This window comes from Rhinopithecus bieti, unplaced genomic scaffold (genome assembly GCF_001698545.2).
Source record: "Rhinopithecus bieti isolate Rb0 unplaced genomic scaffold, ASM169854v2 scaffold_16990, whole genome shotgun sequence".
Lineage (NCBI taxonomy): Eukaryota > Metazoa > Chordata > Mammalia > Primates > Cercopithecidae > Rhinopithecus > Rhinopithecus bieti.
This window is the reverse complement of record NW_016808832.1, coordinates 943,898-958,618: the sequence shown is the minus strand read 5'-3', so window position 1 is coordinate 958,618 and position 14,721 is coordinate 943,898. Positions and strand designations below refer to the sequence as shown.

At 32.9% G+C, this 14,721-nt stretch overlaps 1 long non-coding RNA gene across 1 annotated transcript in view; it reads right to left on the bottom strand.

The window, feature by feature from the left end:
• LOC108538985 (uncharacterized) overlaps positions 1–14,413 on the bottom strand; it is a 39,077-nt gene extending 24,664 nt beyond the window's left edge. Inside the window, exon 1 of the long non-coding RNA XR_001888252.1 lies at positions 14,281–14,413. This is a non-coding gene — a long non-coding RNA (uncharacterized LOC108538985). The remainder of the gene's footprint in view (positions 1–14,280) is intronic.
• Between the last annotated feature and the right edge of the window lie 308 nt (positions 14,414–14,721).

Below are 14,721 nucleotides of genomic sequence, written 5' to 3'. Positions count from 1 at the left end.
GAAAATACAAAAGGTATATTCTCTGACAACTGTGAAATTCTGTTCCCAGTATTTAAGAGGAATAATCAGGTTTGACTACAAAGGAAAATTTTATGCTGCATATTTTATAGGCTCTTGACAAGTGTTTGCATAGTCAACCAGCTCAATTCTTCCAGAGGTTTCTAAATAAAAACACAGAAGAACAATATTTATCTCATCATGAATTATAAGAGAAAGAAACACATTTGTATCAATCTGTTCACACGATAACATTAGATTTCCAGCTATAGTATCCTTTATATCAGGTTTGTCATACAACACATTTCAAAATACTCTTGTAAGAAAGTGGCTAATCCCTTAACACAGAGCAGTGGTGCTGGGAGGCAAACGCTGAGAGAAACTTATGTAGGGCATGTCAGTCTTAGGAAGAACTATCAGCATGCATCAAATACTTCTCATGTAACCGACATCATTGTTTACGGCACTTAGCAAGCCTAAATAAAAAGATATGGAACACGTCTGCAATGAGACTTACAGTATTTGGCAGTAGCCTTTTCACAGTGACCAAAACCAGGAACATTTTATTTCCACAGGTTCAAAGCAAACACACAAAGACAAAGAGTGAACAGAAGACAAAAACAATCACAGCATTATAAAACTGTTTGACAAAGTTAAAATTGCAGTATTTACTCTCATGAGAAGAAAGAAATGGTAACAGCACAGCATTAAAAATAATATATTTATGAAACTATTATAAGTATTTGGTGTCTATTTTTATGTATAGTCACACAATTTTCACATTTCATATTGCTTTAAATTTAATTTATGGACATTATTACAAGATGTTGCAGAAGGCTTGTGTAAGCAAGTAGATTTCCGTATGACTTGTTACCACAAGATCGTTTGAGACACTAGTTCAATTTATGTGACAATCAAATCCTTGGAGAATAACTCAATTTTAAAATCCAGAAGAAAATAAATGTTTTAGTATAATACATTCAATTAAAAATGTATGTTATTTATCTTATTCGGAGGTATTCCAAAGAAGCTTGCTATTAACCTACTTCACCTGCATTTCAACTGAAATTTAAGTTCGGATTAATTGTCTCTATAATCTATTTATCATTTTAAACACATTTATTCTTAAAGATGCATAATCTTTATCTAGGCTACATTTCATTTTGCCAAAGCTTAAATTCCTCCTCTCCCATTATGTTATCTCTGTGTTTTTCCAGAATCGGATCATTAAATTCCTATCCAACTCAGGGATATCATCTATATTTCAGCTCATGTCTTGAAAAGAATAGATATGGTATCACTTGTCTTTTAATCCTTTCCTCACAAAGTTTTTAAAAAGGCATTAGTCACAAAGTATCACTATCATATTATCAATTTCAACTCTAAAACATAATAACTTTATATAAATTATAATAGGTGCTTAAGCTTTTACTTTTCTGTAATTAGTACCCATCAATTGCTGAAAGCAATATTATATTTTTTAAAACGTACTCTAAGATTAAAATGCAAGTGTGGACATACGTTTTATAGTCATCCTCCTGAAGCTGCACTAAATTATGGTCAAGAGATAAAGGATTTCAAACCACAAAAGAAGTAAAAATCCATTTAAAATAATCAACTACATTTTGGAAGTGGAAAGCTGATAAAAACATTTAAGTTTTGAGGAACGATCCAAAGTGAAATTCCAGCCATTCCAGAAAGCATAGAAGCAGACTGATTGTATCTCAGAACCTCAGAAAAGCATAGCCATTAGCCTCTTCATCGAAAGGCAATTGTGGGGCTGGCTAGAAAAGTGGGATCGGAGTACTCTGTATCTTCTTCCACTACATGGTATTTACCAGCTCTGGCTCTTGCAGAATATTTCCCATTTCATTTATTGCAACGGTGAAACAGAGACAGTGAACTCAGGACTCAAGCTTGCTGTGAGCTAGAGGAATGTACCAAAAATAGTGAGATTAAGTGAAAGGCTGTATACTGAACACTGAAATTACCAGAAGTTTTACCCTTTAAACTCTGCCAAAAGGACCACTAGCCATATACCAGTCAGAATTTAGAGACATTGTTCATTCAATTATATCTAGCAATTCACTTTCCCCTCCAAATCCATTCCCTATCTTTTGGCACCGGCCTCTCTCAGTGGCTCACTTGTAATGGGTGCATCAGTGGGTTCCATATTTTTCATTCTAGGTTAGGTTGGGCCACTAAGCATCTCAGGTAGGAGATCCAGAAGAAAATAAACATTTTTTTGTTTGTTTGTTTTGTTTTGATTTTATAGAAGGAAGAGAGTGAGGCTGAGCTTCATATTTCCTCAGCTCCCTCCAGGTAGAAACTATTGGATAGCTGTGGATAGCTTACCCACACAAATCTTTCTGACATGATTTTTCTTTGCTACCACTCTCTCCTGTTACAAGTTTGGGCCAAGGATGGTACCACAGCTTGCCAGTTTGTAAGGCTGAGGTGAATGCAACATCCTTTGTGTGGTACAGCTCCACACGCAACAATAAATCCCCATCAAAGTAATAAATATCGACTGTGTGATCTGCTTTCTAATCTGTTTCACTGATAAACGATTGCTTTTCCTCCAATCCTTAACAAGTTTATTAAGCTGAACACAGTTAAGTTATTCTTATGATTTGTGTTTCTTAATAACAAAAGCATTTAAAGCTCTGATTTTATCTAATATACTGCATTATTTATCAAAGGTTTTGATAGTTTAGTACTTGAAGATTTTTCTAAATAGTCTCTAAATAGTCTGAAATTTTGTTTGATTTATTACTCTTCACCAGTCCTTTATGACTATTTTCTACAAGCAAACAATTTTTTAAAGCCTCAAAAGTATAAAAGTTATTTTTAGTATTGTTTTCTTGCACTGCAGTCAGATAAGGCAACATATGAAACCTCAGTCATTTTTTTGAGGGCTTCATTTTGGCTTCATATGAACATTTTATGTGAATAATCCACGGATATTTAAATACTAGAGGTGTGTTATCTTTAAAGCATAAAATTGAGCATTTTACAGGAAAAGAAAACAGAGATAAGACATAAACAGACAATGAAAGAAAGAGAGAATAAGGCAGAGAGAGGGAGAGGATACAGTGATTGATGAGGGAGCTGAGACAGAGACAAGGAGTAAACCTGGGTACAGACATAAAGGTGATGGGGTTGACAGAGGAGAGTGATGAGGTGTCAAGTATCCCAGAATCAAATTTCAAATTCTGACTCTGATACTTATTACCTACGTTAGCCAGTTAACTGTGTTATGTTTTAGTTTGTAAATCTGAAAAATGGGAATATTAACTGTTGCATCTCACAGAATTACTATAAAATAATCCATGCAAAATGCCTGGAAGAGAATCTAGCACTGAGTACAAACCAAATAAATGTTTTCTAACAATGCATTTTAGTAGAAGATGTTATGGTCATTTTAATATATGTTTATCCACGAGATACTAAATGTAGTATTTTGAATTTTGCACTAAATTTTATTTCTAATAATTCCATTAAATTTTAGGGCTGCCATAACAATCTACTCCAAACTGAGTGGTTTTAAACCCACAGAAATTTATTCTCTTACCAGTCTAAAGGACAGAAGTCTGAAATTAAGGTGTTGGCAGAGCCTCCCATGAGGTCTGTAGGAGCGGATTCTCCTTTGCCTCTTCCAACTCCAATAGCCCCAGGTATTCCTTGGTTTGTGGCAGCGTAACTCTAATCTCTTACTCCATCTTCACAAGGCTGCCTTTTCTCTGTGTGTCTATGTGTCGGTGATGGTTAATTTTAAGTGTCACCTTGACTGAATTAAGGAATACTTAGAGAATTGGTAAAGCATTATTTCTGGATGTGTCTGTGAGGGGGTTTCCAGAGGAGAATGGCATATGAATCAGTGGATTCAGTGTGGAAGATTCCCCTCAATATTGGCTAGCACCATTCAAACATCTGAGTTCCTGGATAGAAAGAAAAGTCAGAGAAAAGGTGAATCCTTTCTCTTTCTCTATCTTGGAGCTGGGGCACCTTATTTCTCATTCCCTTGGACATCAGAACTCTAGGACCTCTGGCCTTTGGACTTGCACGAGCGTCCCCTAGCCCCCGAAATTCTCAATACTCTGTCCTGAGACTGAGAGTTTTTACATCAGCTTCCCAGGTTCTAACACTTTCAGACTTGGGCTGAAACACATTACCAGCAACCTTGGGCCTCCAGCTTGCAGACAGCCTGTCCTGGGACTTTTCATCTTTCAGAATCGCATGAATCACTTTCCTTCATAAATCCCCTCTTATACATCTGTATCTTTCTCTCTCTCTCTATGTGTACCTGTTTCTTCTGTTTCTCTGAAAAACCCTTACTAATACAATAACTGTGCTTCTCTCTCTTATAAGGACACCAGCTATTATTAGAGGCCATCCTAATTCTGTACAACTTCATCTTAACTTGATTACATCTCCAAAAATATCCAAATAAGGTCACATTCACATGTATGAGGTTTAAGACTATCTTTCTGCTAGAGACAATTTAACCCATCCCAGGGTTGTTATTATGTTATATAGGTCATTTTCCATTTTTAACACATTTCATCCTATATATATGTGTGTGTGTGTGTATATGTGTGTGTGTGTGCGTATATATATATATGCTTTCTTAATTAAGGTACACCAAGGTTCTTAAGTATCTTATCTATATATAATGTAATTAATTTTGAACTAATTCTCATATTTCATACCGAGGTTAACTACCTGCTGGAACATGGATATGCATGTCCAAAATACGCAAGATAATCGGAATCATCTTTTAGAATCAGAAAGTAGAAAAGTGCTAAAAACAAATAAGCTAAACAAAAACACAAGAATAATGAGAATTTGTCAAAGGGACACAGAGACCAACTGAAAGGGCTCCCAATGGTCAAAGCTAAAACAACTTAAGTAAAAATAATAAAAAGTAGTATTGAATTAAAACACAAAATATAACATAAATAAAGTGAATTCATACTGATATACATAAATTATTCAATAAATCGATAAGGCAGAAAAGACTAAACTTCTTTGGAGAAAATGGAAGAAATCTGAATAAAGTATAAACTTTAACAAATTGTCCTATATCAACATTGGTTCATTAATTGTGGCAAATAAGCCTTACTAATGTGGGGTATATGAAAATTCTCTAGATGATCGTGATAGTCAACGTTCTATAAATCTAAAACTATTCTAAAGTACGTAGTTAATTATAAATACCTAATGGTATACCACACTAAAGATATCTGAATATTAACAGAAATCAAAATTTCAATCTGTAGAATAAAAATTATTTCTAGTTAGAAGACACGCACGTACACTGAGAAGAGAGGATATTTGAAATGGCTTCCACAGATTTTTAGAACATGTTTTGCCTGCTCAAAATCTGGCCTCATGACTGTTTTGTAAAGATGCCACCAAATAGTTCTAAGGAAGAAAGGAAGAATATGGTCAAAATTAATTGTTACATACAGTGTCAGCTAGTTTAAATATATTTCACTCTCATTTTACTTCTCGATCTTTAATACTGTATCCATTAGTTAATAAATACTAGAAAGAAATTACTGGTCTTGGGAAATGTTTCTTGTGAAAGGTTGAACTGTTTCCATGGTCAGAGATATGCTTAACATTTCACTTTTATTTCCATTCCCAAAAGAAATCAGAAAATATATGGGTCTTGCTAGATCTCTTTCCTTTCATTTTTTTCCCTGAGGTTTTCTCTTTCTCTATTGCAGTGGGGAGAAAGTCTCGATCATTCTCAATGAGAATGCAAACAAGTTTATATCCTAAGAAGTTTTAACTTAAGCACTATAAATTGTGGCACTTATTTTGATTCACTTCTTTGTTGAAGTCACATTTTTAAGGCACTTATCTGTGAATAAAATAGCTCATCAACACAGTGCTCTCCATTAACAAGTAAAATAAACTAGAGGTAAGTGAAATGGCAAAGAAGCAAAAACACTCACCATGAAAATGTTTTTTAAAAGTGAAAGCCAAGAAAATTGGGTGTATCAGGTGTCTGTTCAGCTTTTCAGGTATAAACTTAGATCATGACAGGAAGGAGAACATGAATGTCTCTTTTTCTTTTTAATAAAACACATGCAAAATTTATATTTACCCTATACTACGACAGTTAAGAGGCACAGCACTTTCTCTCAACCTTTACAACTAATGAGTTCATCAAGGTTCTTTCTGTGCATTTGAAATTCCTTTTTAATTATAATGTAACATGCCTTTTCCTCTTGAGTGTCTATGATCTTTCGTTTATAAAAATTATATTTTAGGGCATTTCAAGGAGAGCTTACGTGATTTTCTAGAGGCTAAGCGCTTGATACGAACCTCAGTATAAAAGGATTGCATAGTCTAGTTTGGAAAGGATGAATGCTTTAGTCATTTGGAACATTTGTTCAATAATTTGCCAGGACACATTTCAACTTGCTTTCAAACAGTGAACAACACATAGCTAATTGACTAGTGCTGTGAAGCAGAAAATTCCAGTGAGCATTCCACTGGCTTTTTTTGAGGTTGTAACTTTTAATCAACCATGTTAGATGAAAAGGAGCATTGAGATTACTGCAAAATAAAGTAAGACACTACCTGTGTTGCCCAGAGGATTTTTTCATCATTGTGTTTTCTAAACTGATATTATTGATTCAACCACAGCAATATCCATGTAAAATGATGCACTATTTAATATATTATATCAAGGCATTATTGCATATTAAGGAATAATTTAATATCTTTAGTAAGTTTTATATTTAATATGTATAATATGTCTTATATATTGTCTCAATTTTGTTATAATGTCTATAAAAAGAAAAGAATAATTCATTATTTAAATGTACATTTTTGGCTCAGATAATTATAATCTGTGAGTGGCTTTAAATTAGTTATCTTTAATGTAAAATTAAGGACTTTATGATTCCTTGACTTTTACAAAAAAATTGTGCACAATTTTCTTTTATATGAAAAGTCCTAGCATCAATCAATATTGTCATAGACTGATTATTACGGTGGAGTCAAAACTTATGAGTGACTTGTATCCACAAATATTATGTCCACAAAAATGCCCTTCAGTACAACTGCCAATAATTTTGAATAATTAACAGCTTTTGCAGGAATTCGGTTTTAAATTAGTCCTCAAAATGAGATAAACCTAATTTAGTTATCATGGTGTGCTGTTACAGAAACCCTGAAAAACCATTTATTGTGTAGCCTAAGATTACAAATCCTGCAGTATTTTACATGGAGAAAGTTAATGGGAAGCTTGTTCCACTTTATTCTTAGGATTAATTTGTGCAGTAGGATCCTGGAAAAGTGAGGGAAGCTGGTTGATAGAGCTTTAAGGGCTTTGATATCTATTGTTTATGTAGGAATTTGGAATTTATATTTTAATCACGTGGTGATGACAATTTTATACATTAAAAAAGTGCAAAATAAGCCTTTACCCCCGGCAATCAATGGGATGAATTCAACCATACAATGAGTGACTTAGACTCTGCGTACCCTGAAGAAGCTTGAGGAAATCTTCTGTGGTGTACTCTCACCTCTACTTTCACTACTGCTCCAACGGGTCGTCTAGATGAAATGTGTCAGCAAGGCTCTTGCAATTCAGCAGTTACAGGTTTGAATAGTGCATATGCACTTACTGTTAGCAAGAATGTAATTAATTCCCTTAACATTACTGACTTCTGTTTTTCTTTCTTTTTTTTCCTTGGCTATGCTTCTTTATTTGTAAATTACGATTTATAACGTTTAACACTTACGGTTGTCATGAAGACCGAATACAGCCATATAAAGCGCTTCCCATTGTGCATGCCAATAGTTTAAAAGTGCTCATTAGAAATATTAGAGAAAAATTTAATCTTAATGTTACTGCTTTATGTCTTGCATAATTTCAAATAATTGAATTAGTCCAAATTTTTTATGCCATTTTACCATTTTAAAATAAGTTGTTTGCTAGGATTTATAAAATAGATCTCTTCCAGAGGCACTTTTCCTTTTTCGTACGACTGTCTCTAATGAATAGCTATAGTGTAGGGATATTGCTGTCTGCATGCCCCTTTCCATTAACAAGTGGTGTATAAAAAGTATCAATTGCTTTCTGATCTTACAGATGAAGTTTGAATTTTTGTCCAGATGGTAAATTATAGTGAGATAATTTTAGACCATATCAATTTATAAACTGATTTAACTAAACAAAATATTTCAGCCTGTTGCTTTATGTAAAGGGTACTTTGTGAGAACTAATGAATGACTTTTTGTTATTAAATTATTATTAATGTGGGCAAAACAAAATGTTTTATGTAGCAGTCCATGTATTTTTGTGACTATATTGCTTAGCTCAATACTTTTAGTTCAAGACAAATCAAGTATGACTTAAAATTGCCATTTAAATACAAATTAAAAAAGAAAACCCCGCTATGTGGCTCCAAAGTTGTCATCATTGCACTGATTAACAGACAAAATATGTATACTTATATATAAATCTAAACTTTTCCTGTCAGTGTAAGTTAATATCATAAAAAATGGGTGAAGTTACAGATGAAGTGGTATGATACCTTTTCTTCCTCCAGCACTCTTAATAAAATGTGTAAAAAAAACAGCTTGTAAGACTTAAGTGATATGACAATCATCTCCAAACATGACAACCCATGGTAGTTTTCCACAGTTGTTTTTAGCAGTTATCCTTCTGTAAAATTTACTTGCAATCAAGTTCTCAAATATAAGTGAAACTAAAAAAATCCTCTACATGATTTTTCCCTCCCTCAGCATATGTTAGAGTTGAGTGGCAAATGTGTTTTTCCAAGTGATACATTGAAACACCTTTGTTCCTAAATATGTGGGTACCCCACACCCATCACATATTTATGGATAAAATATACTGTTTACTACATTATTAATTATAATTTTATTTTTCTTATTTGACATATAAAATGCTTATTATTTAGACTCACTGGTATTTTATTGTTTTTTGAAATGTTTCTCTATATATGTATTTTTTAATCTAATTGGATTAGTTATAAACTCTGTCCATAAAATTCTGTAAAATATAATACCTACTTCATTTTATAAAGGTGAAGTACACTATTTAGTGAGACAAACTCAGAAGTTATCAGTCCACAGAAATTCCAAACTGAAGATGGCTTCCTTCTTGGGATTTAATCATTTTCATTGACATACTGGGTGGCATAATAGGAAGTGATTATCATTTAGAACGTTTTAAGTTATTCAGAGCAAAGAAAAATATATACGAGAGCATTTAAATATTTTCAGGAAAAAGGATTCAGTAGAATCAGTATACAGGGAATGGAATTAACTTATATTGAAGGTTAAAGAGAAACTGTTAGGTAATAGATGTCTATTGTGTATTTTAATTCTTACACCACCACTAAAATAGTTAAATGTTTATTTTACACATGAGATAAAAATGGTAGATAATTTAGGTGAGTTACTCAAGATAACACAAAACACGTTGGCATTTTAAAAACTCTCTCTGATTCTAGAGACTAACTTGCCACATCTACATTTTTCTTTTTCTACTCTGACCTACTGCCTTTCTACCACTAAAAAATAATAAGAAATAGCATTTTATCTAAATAAATTAAATAAATTGGTTGCATTTTTGAGCAAACAAAACAAAATGCATGTTCATACATTTACATGTATACTGTATGTATATTCACACGTGTTTGCGTATACACATATATACATTTACAGGATATAGAAATATATATGTATGACACAAAGTCTGAACATAAAGCAGCAATTTCCATCCACATAGACAATAGAACTATGTCTCACTTTCCTGTGGTAAGCAGAATTGTGTAAAATGAATAGGACCTACATATCATGAAAGAAACTATCTTCCATGGTTCTTTTGTGCTTGTTTGTAATGTGCACTAACAGAATGCTGATATCTGAAAACTGCTATTTTACTGTTACCTCACAGAAAGTTAAGAACACAGAAAGTTAAGAACAGCTTTTTTTTTCTTTCAATCACATATTGCGAACTATCTCCAGATAAACCATTGGAAACTGCATGAAATACTGTCTTGTGAAGAAACCCCTGAGGTCCTTAGTCCGCTGCTACAAACCTTGTATATTTGTAGCACTTAAACAGATTCCAACACTAATATAAACCTAGGCATTTGTTTATTTGAGTCTTGTTTATTTTGTAGTCATTCTTTATATTATACATAATATAATAGTTTGGTGTGGAGGCTCTGGAGCCAAATTACATGGGTTTGAACACAACCTTAGTCACTTAGTAGAGGTGTAATACCAGGAAGTTGACTTAGCCTCACTACACTGCAGCTTCTGCACTGGTAGCATGAGCGTAACAGAAGCAACTACTTCTTTCAGTCTTTATATGGATGTAAGGAGTTATATAAAAAACACTTAGAAGAGAACATGGAAAATAAGTCCAAGAACATTAGGCTATCTGTAGAATATCTGTAGAATGTATTGACAAATTATAAAAGAAACACACCTGTGTCTACCACACAGGTTAAGAAATTAATTGTAACCTACATCTTGGCAAACTCACATGTTCTTGCCCCAAATCCCAATCACTTTCTTTCTTTGAGAAACTAATAACTATTCTGAATATTGTGTATATTATTTAATTGTTTTTCCCTATACTTTTACCATGCATATGTATCCATCATGTGGAGTACATAGATAATATATAGTATAATTGAACATACTTTTGAAATTTTATACATGGACTCATACAGTATGTGCAGGGTAAATCTACATATTCTTGGAAAGCTCAGTTATTTATATAAGCCCCTGGAAGTCTGGTTTTGACTTTTGACCACAAAAAGGGAGTGGGCTAACTATCTAACTAAGTAATAATTTTAAACATTCTGCTTAAACTCCAAAGCTCACCTGATAACACATCCAGGACTGGTTGTTCACTGATGACTCTTATTAGCCTGGGTTCTCCAGAGAAACAAAAACGATTTATATATATATACACACACACACACACACACTCGCATATATGTATACACACACACACACACATATGTATACACACACACACACATATATGTATACACACACACATATGTATACACACACATATATGTATACACACACACACATATATGTATACACACACACATATATGTATACACACACATATATGTATACACACACACATATATATGTATACACACACACATATGTATACACACACACACACACACGAGAGAGAGAGACAGATAGAGATTATTTAAAAAAAATAGCTCATGCAATTATACATGCTGAGAAGTACCAAGATCTGCAGTTGACAAGCTGAAAACTCAGGAGAACCAATAGTGTGAGTTCTAGTTCAAGCACAAATCAGAGTCTAAAAGTAGCAGAAGAATGATTGTCCACACTCAAAGACAGTCAGGCAGAGAAAGATAATTTTCTCTTTGCCTTTTCATTCTATTTTGGCTTTAAACAGTTTGGATGAGGCCCTCCTACAATGAGGAGGGCAACCTACTTTACCAAATCAAATGTTAATCTCATCTAGAAACACCTCCCAAGCACTCCCAGAATAATGTTATCCAAATATCCGGGCACCTCTTGCCCAAGTCATGTTGACACGTAAAACTAACAATCACAAGAGCTTTCACACTGGCTGTTTTCATTTTAGTCATATGAATTTATAGTTTCTCCATGTTCTTTTATAGCTTGATAAGTACATTTTTACAGCTGAATAATATTCCATTGGATGGGTATGTCACATTTATTGATCTATTCATCTATTGAAAGACACCTTGTTTGCTTCCTTTTTTGCCAATTATGAATCAAGCTGCTAAAACTTGTGCATGCAGGTTTTTGGGTGGATATAAATTTTCAACTCCTTTGAGTAAATATCAAAGAGCATAATTGCTGTATCATATTGTAAGCCTATGTTTAGCTTTGTAAGAAACTGCTGAACTTTCTTCTAAAGTAACTGTATCACTTCGTATTTCTTCCAGCAACAGGTGAAAGCTCTAGTTGCTCCACATCATCAGCATTTGGTGCTTTTAAAATTTTTGATTTTAACCATTTTAATAGCTGTGTAGTAGTATCTGTTTTAATTTACAATGTTCTAATGACATAACATTAAGCATCTTTTTGTATACTTATTTGCCATCTGCATATTTTCTCTGGCAGCCTGTCAAATTTCCTTCATTTAAAAAATGTATTCAATCATTTGCTATGTTACTATGCACTTATGAATGTTTATTGTGTACTTTGAGTTATAATTCAATACTAATTGACCTATTTTGTTGTTCAAATTATTGTATCTTTGACCACTGATAACTCTTTCATAATCTTGAAAAGTAGCTACCAATAAACATAAGTGAATTTAGCAAAGTTTTAAGAATACAATAACAATATAAAAAATCAAAACCATTCCTTTCTACTAACACTACATAATCCAAAAAGGCAACTTGAAAAAAATAATCAACAATAATGTCAAACAATTTAAAAACGATTTGTGATGAATCTAAAAATGTTTATTTTTTCAAAATGTAATCACTGAGAACTATAAAACATTGCTGACAAATTAAAGAAAGCTGAAATATATAGAGATATCATGTTCAAGGACTGGAGAAGAAAAATCATTATCATGGCATTTTCATTTACATTCATTTGCAGATCCGGTGTAATTCCAATAAAAATCTTAGGAGGTTTTTTTTTTTTTGGTGTAGATTTTGAAAAGGTAGTGTAAAATGTATATGAACTTGAAAATCAGAAATACCCAAGACAGTTTTAGAAATAACATAGTAGGAAGATTAACTTTATCTACTTTAAGAGTTATCAAAATTTATAGAAACCAAGATATTATTTTAATTGCATAAAGATAGACATTGGTACAGCAATAGAACAGAATTGAGAATCTAGAGATAAACCCACACTTAATGGTAAAAATTTTTTAACGAAGTAATACCATTGCTAAAGGGTATTGTTTCTCCAGAAATAGTGGTAAAATTAAAGAATATTTATTTAAAAAAAATCTACCTTGACTTTTCTTCAACTATCCGCACATTTTACATCTAGATAACAAATCTATAGATAATATAACACATTGCAGAACTTTTAGAATAAATCATAGGAAGGCTGGGCGCAGTGGCTCACATCTTTAATCCCAGCACTTTGGGAGGCCAAGGCAGGAGGATCACCTGGGGTCAGGAGTTCCAGACCAGTCTGGCCAACATGGTGAAACCCCATCTCTACTAAAAATAAAAAAAGCAGCTGGGGGTGGTAGTGCGTGCCTGTAATCCCAGCTCCTTGGGAGGCTGAGGCAGGAGAACCACTTGAAGTGGGGAGACAGAGTTGGCAGTGAGCCGAGATCACACCACTGCACTCTAGCAGCCTGGGTGGTAGAGTGAGACTTCATCTCAAAAAAATAAAAAAAAAAAAATTTAAAAAAAAGAAAACATAAGAAGTTTTTGGTACTTTTGGGTATATAAGAGTTTATTAGAACAAGAATTCAAAAATTATAAAAGTAAATATTGGTAAACTGGGCTTCATCACTATTATAATCTTCCTTAAGAGATACCATAAAGAAAATGAAAGAGAAAGCCGTATGTTAGAAGATACATTTGCAAATCATTTATCATTGAGAAAGGCATCTTCTCCAGTTCTAAAAAGAGTCCGTTCACGGATTTCTAAGAAGAAAGTCAGTAGCCCAATAAAAAGAGCAGAAATATTTGAAAATAATTTCACAGAAGAAGTGACTAATAAGCACATAAAATATGTAACTGTCATTTGTTATTAGAAAACTGCAAGTTAAATCTATCTTGGCATATCAGTACACACTCAATAAAATAGCTTTATTTGAAAAGACAAACAAGGATAGGGTTTTCAATGTAGAATCGATGCATTACCAACGGGAAAGTAAAATAGTGCTGTTAAATTGAAAACAGTTTGAGCGTTTTTCCTAAAGTTAAATACATCCTTAACATATGACCCAAGTTACATTTCTAGGCTTCTACTCTAAAGTAAAAATGTATCTACAAACACTCTGGTATTTAGACGTTCATCCTAGTATATAATAGCCATATACTATTTCTATTTGCACTTGAATGATTATATGTATTTGAGTGTTTATGGTAGCATAAAGGAGTATACAATAGCCAAAACAAAAGAACTCAAAACTAATCCTCTTCACTCTCAACCCTGATCCCAGTTAAACATAGATCTGTTTTTTTTTCTATAATTTCATACCTTTGGGATATTTTCTATAAATTCAATCATGAAATCGTTTAAGTCTGATTTCTACCAGTTACCTACCATGACGATTTTTGAGACTGACGGACTTGTGCATGTATCAGCAATTTGTTCTTTCTTTGTGTATGAGAGGATGCTGGGCGGTACTCCACTCTATAGGTATAGGGGATATTGTTTATTCACCTAATGAGTGCTGAGTGGAAAAGGCAAAACATTTAAGGCTAATATTGTGAAACAAAAAAGTTTTCAAATTAATATTCAAACTTTCTACCATAAGAACAAAAAAGAACTAAACTTCTAAATAAACAAAAGATGAAAGTAATAAATATTAGTAATCATATTAGTAATCAATAAAATATTTAAAATAGCACATACATTGATAAACTCATATTCCAATTTTAAAGAATAATGAAATTGATCTATCCATACTGATTACAAAAAATATATAAATTACTAATATCAGAAATAAGGGAGATTTATCACTTTAAAATCAACAGATATTAA